This window comes from Jaculus jaculus, chromosome 5, assembly GCF_020740685.1.
Source record: "Jaculus jaculus isolate mJacJac1 chromosome 5, mJacJac1.mat.Y.cur, whole genome shotgun sequence".
Taxonomy (NCBI): Eukaryota; Metazoa; Chordata; class Mammalia; order Rodentia; family Dipodidae; genus Jaculus; species Jaculus jaculus.
In genome coordinates, this window is record NC_059106.1 from 103,638,141 (window position 1) to 103,642,045 (window position 3,905).

General features: G+C 48.1%; 1 pseudogene; it reads left to right on the top strand.

The window, feature by feature from the left end:
- The first annotated feature begins 1,656 nt into the window (after nucleotides 1–1,656).
- LOC101601144 lies at nucleotides 1,657–3,222 on the top strand (annotated as a pseudogene).
- The last annotated feature ends 683 nt before the right edge of the window (nucleotides 3,223–3,905 follow it).

A 3,905-nucleotide genomic window follows, 5' to 3' on the forward strand; every position in this document is an offset into this window, starting at 1 on the left:
AAAATCAGGAACAAGACGAGGGTATCCATTGTCCCCACTTTTATTTAACATAGTTCTGGATGTCTTAGCCATAGCAATAAGGCAAGAGACACACATAAAAGGGATACAAATTGGAAAGGAAGAAATCAAGTTATCATTATTTGCAGATGACATGATTCTATACATTAAGTACCCTAAAAACTCTACTAGGAAACTGTTAGAGCTGACCAAAACCTACAGCCATGTAGCAGGATACAAAATAAATACACAGAAATCAGTAGTAGCCTTCATATATGCTAACAACAAACACACAGAGGATGAAATCAGAGAATTGCTCCCATTCACAGTTGCATCAAAAAAAATGAAGTACCTTGGAATAAGCCTAACCAAGGAAGTAAAGAATCTCTACAATGAGAACTTTAAAACACTCAAGTGAGAAATTGCAGAAGACACTAGAAAGTGGAGAAATATCCCCTGTTCCTGGATTGGAAGAATCAATATTGTGAAAATGGCAATCTTACCAAAACAATCTACACATTTAATGCAATCCCTATCAAAATTCCAAAGGCTTTCTTCATGGCAATAGAAAAAACAATCCAAAAATTCACTTGGAATCGCAGAAAACCTCGAATATATAAAATAATACTGAGCGACTAAATTATGCTGGTGGTATCACCATACCTGATTTTAACCTATACTACAGAGCCATAGTAACAAAAACAGCATGGTACTGGCACAAAAACAGACATGTAGATCAGTTGAACAGAATAGAGGACCCAGATGTAAGCCCAAGTAGCTATAGTCACCTGATATTCGGTAAAAATGCCAAAAATACTCATTGGAGAAAAGACAGCCTGTTCAGCAAATGGTGTTGGGAAAACTGGATATATATCTGCAGAAGGATGAAAATAGATTCTTCTCTCTCGCCATGCACAAGAATTAAGTCCAAATGGATTAAAGACATTAACATCAGACCTGAAACTCTGAAAGTGTTAGGGCATAAAGAGGTCTTGGCAAAGACTTTCTGAATACAACCCCAATTGCTCAGGCAATAAAACCACAGATTAATCACTGGGACCTCATGAAATTACAAAGATTTTGCACTGCAAAGGACACAGTGAAAACAGCAAAGAGGCAACCTGCAGAATTGGGAAAATGTCTTCGCCAACTATATATCTGATAGGGGATTAATATCTAGGATATACAAAGAACTCAAAAAGTTAAATAATAAGGAATCAAACAAGCCAATCAAAAAATGGGCTCTGGAGCTTAATAGAGAGTTCTCAAAGGAAGAAATACGAATGGCATATAAGCATCTAAAAAAATGTTCTATGTCGGGCTGGAGAGGTGGCTTAGCGGTTAAGTGCTTGCTTGTGAAGCCTAAGGACCCAGGTTCGAGCCCCGATTCCCCAGGACCCACGTTAGCCAGATGCACAAGAGGGCACACACGTCTGGAGTTCCTTTGCTGTGGCTTGAAGCCCTCGCGTGCCCATTCTCTCTCTCTCTCTCTGCCTCTTTGTCTCTCTCTCACTTTCAAATAAATGAAAATAAAAACAAAAAAAATTAAAAAAAATGTTCTATGTCACTAGTCATCAGGGAAATGCAGAATAAAACTACATTGAGATTCCATCTCACTCCTGTCAGATTGGCCACCATCATGAAAACAAATGATCGTAAATGTTGGCGGGCTGGAGTGCCTTGCTGCTTCTCTTCTTCTGGACACGCCCAACGCCCAGCAGGGCACCCTCAGACAGTGCTCTTGATGACGACCCTGCCGGTCTCACCCGTGAGGTGATCTGCCTGGCCCAGGACGCTGAGGTGGAGCTGGAATGTCAGCGGGGGCTGCTGCAGCAAATTAGGGAGCATCATGCCCTGTGGAACCAGAGGTGGAGGGTGCCCACTGTGGCCCCTCCCATCCGGCCGCACGTGCTTGTGACCCCACCACCTGCCGTCATTCCCATCCTGGTCATTGCCGGTGACCGCAGCACTGTCCGGCGCTGCTTGGACAAGCTGTTGCATTATCGGCCTTCAGCTGAGCACTTTCCCATCATTGTCAGCCAGGACTGTGGGCATGAGGAGACGGCCAGGGTCATCTCTTCCTATGGCAGTGCAGTCACACACATCCGCCAGCCTGACCTGAGCAATATTGTTGTGCAGTCAGAACACCCCAAGTTCCAGGGCTCCTACAAGATTGCCAGGCACTACCGCTGGGCTCTGGGCCAGATCTTCAACAAGTTCAGGTTCCCAGCAGCTGTGGTGGTGGAGGATGATCTGGAGGTGGCACCAGACTTTTTTGAGTACTTCCAGGCCACCTACCCACTGTTGAGAGCCGACCCAACCCTCTGGTGTGTGTCTGCGTGGAACGACAATGGCAAGGAGCAGATGGTAGATGCTAGCAAGCCTGAGCTGCTCTATCGCACAGAATTTTTCCTGGCCTGGGCTGGCTGCTTCTGGCCGAGCTATGCGCAGAGCTAGAGCCCAAGTGGCCCAAGGCTTTTTGGGACGACTGGATGCGCAGTCCTGAGCAGCGGAAGGGGCGGGCCTGTGTGCGGCCTGAGATCTCAAGAACAATGACTTAGGGCCGCAAGGGTGTGAGCCTTGGGCAGTTCTTTGATCAGCATCTCAATCTCAAGTTCATCAAGCTGAACCAGCAGTTTGTGCCCTTCACACAGTTGGACCTGTCATACCTGCAGCAGGAGGTCTATGACCGGGATTTCCTCGCCCGTGTCTACGGTGTCCCCCAGCTACAGGTGGAGAAAGTGAGGACCAATGATTGGCAAGAGCTAGGGGAGGTACGGGTGCAGTACACAAGTAGAGACAGCTTCAAGGCTTTTGCCAAGGCCCTGGGTATCATGGATGACCTCAAATCAGGTGTTCCCAGGGCTGGCTACCGGGGCATTGTCACCTTCCAGTTCCGGGGCCACCGTGTCTACCTGGCATCTCCACAGACCTGGGCTGGCTATGACCAGAGCTGGAATTAGCACCTGCCCGACCTCCTTTCTTGCCATATTAAGAGCTGAGACAGGCCCGCAGTCCTGGGGCTGCATCACCCTGTCTGGATTTCTGCCTGAGTCCATATATCTTTTTTGTTTTTACAGATTGGCATTCGAATGCACAAATAATAAAGATGAGGGTTACTCTCCCGTTGTCAAGGGAGTCAGATCAGGGAATTAGAGTGAAGTGTGTGGAGTTAGCAAAGGAGAAGCCACTGTGTGGTGGGAGAGAGTTGGGCTTGTTGGGGCCAAGAATGTTATGTTCTGGGCTGGAGAGATGGCTTAGTGGTTAAGCGCTTGCCTGTGAAGCCTACGGACCCGGGTTCGAGGCTCGGTTCCCCAGGTCCCACGTTAGCCAGATGCACAAGGGGGCGCACGCGTCTGGAGTTCGTTTGCAGAGGCTGGAAGCCCTGGCGCGCCCATTCTCTCTCTTCCTCTATCTGTCTTTCTCTCTATGTCTGTCGCTCTCAAAAAAAAAAAAAAAAAAAAAAAAAAGAATGTTATGTTCTGAGGTCCCCCCTCAGGGCATCTGCAGAGAGGTTGGAAGCGCCAGCTCTTTTGACCAGGCTTGTTTGCCCTGGCCTGGCTCCTTCCACTGTTGCATGAGCCCTCCTTCTGTACCTAGTCTCCCTTTTCCCACAACCCCAGTATATGGCTGGGTTGTGGGAGAAGGACCCAGTTTGTGTCCAACATGAAACTAACCAAGAGTTTTCACGGTTAGGGCTTCAGGGTGGAGGTGCGAGGTGGCTTGGGGCTTACTCCTGACTTCTGTCTGCCTTTATTGCTGACCTTCCCAAAGCTGCTCGTTCCTGCATCCCAGCCTTCTGTGGTTGTGTGATGCAAAGTGGAAGAGGACGCTAATGCCCAGTTGTTAGGCAAGGCAGTGGAGAAAAGCCTGTGCTGGGGCTTCTTGCCTCGGGGAACCTGCCATCT